General features: G+C 53.5%; 1 pseudogene; it reads right to left on the reverse strand.

The window, feature by feature from the left end:
- Positions 1-324: 324 nt before the first annotated feature.
- LOC126476829 (5S ribosomal RNA) lies at positions 325-442 on the reverse strand (annotated as a pseudogene).
- Between the last annotated feature and the right edge of the window lie 268 nt (positions 443-710).

Consider the following 710-nt stretch of genomic DNA (forward strand, 5'->3'; position numbering starts at 1 on the left):
ACAATCATCACTTGTACTGGAACTTGAAACCGGATTTCCCGCAATACGAGAGCGATCGCCTTAACCGCTTCGGCTATCCGTGCACAACTCATTGCCAGACCCGAACATCCTGCGTCACGACGTGTACTCCTATACTCCACTCGGTCTTCAGGCCACGAGTGACCATCCGACCGCCGTGTCATCCGCAGTGGAGGATGCGGATAGGGGCGTGGAGTCAGCACACCGCTCTTCCGGTCGTTATGATGGTATTTTTGACCGAAGCCGCTACTATTCGGTCGAGTAACTCCTCAATTGGCATCATGAGGCTTAGTGCACCCCGAAAAATGGCAACAGCGCATGGCGGCTGGGATGGTCACCCATCCAAGTGGCGACCACGCCCGACAGCGCTTAACTTCGGTGATCTCACGGGAACCGGTGTATCCACTGCGGCAAGGCCGTTGCCGTACTCCTATACACATTATGTAATTTCCGTACTGGGGAGGACATTTTAATTGAAAATCGGTGCCTGGTATCGGCAGATAAATACGGTTTTGCAGTATCTATGTTGTTAAGAGTCTGCAGCTCGTGGTCTCGCGGTAGCGTTCTCGCTTCCCAAGCACGGGGTCCCGGGTTCGATTCCCGGGGGGATCAGGGATTTTCACCTGCCTCGAGATGACTGGGTGTTGTGTCGTCTTCATCATTATCATTCATCCCCACTATGGTCGGAAGAA

Source organism: Schistocerca serialis, chromosome 4 (genome assembly GCF_023864345.2).
Source record: "Schistocerca serialis cubense isolate TAMUIC-IGC-003099 chromosome 4, iqSchSeri2.2, whole genome shotgun sequence".
Taxonomy (NCBI): domain Eukaryota; kingdom Metazoa; phylum Arthropoda; class Insecta; order Orthoptera; family Acrididae; genus Schistocerca; species Schistocerca serialis.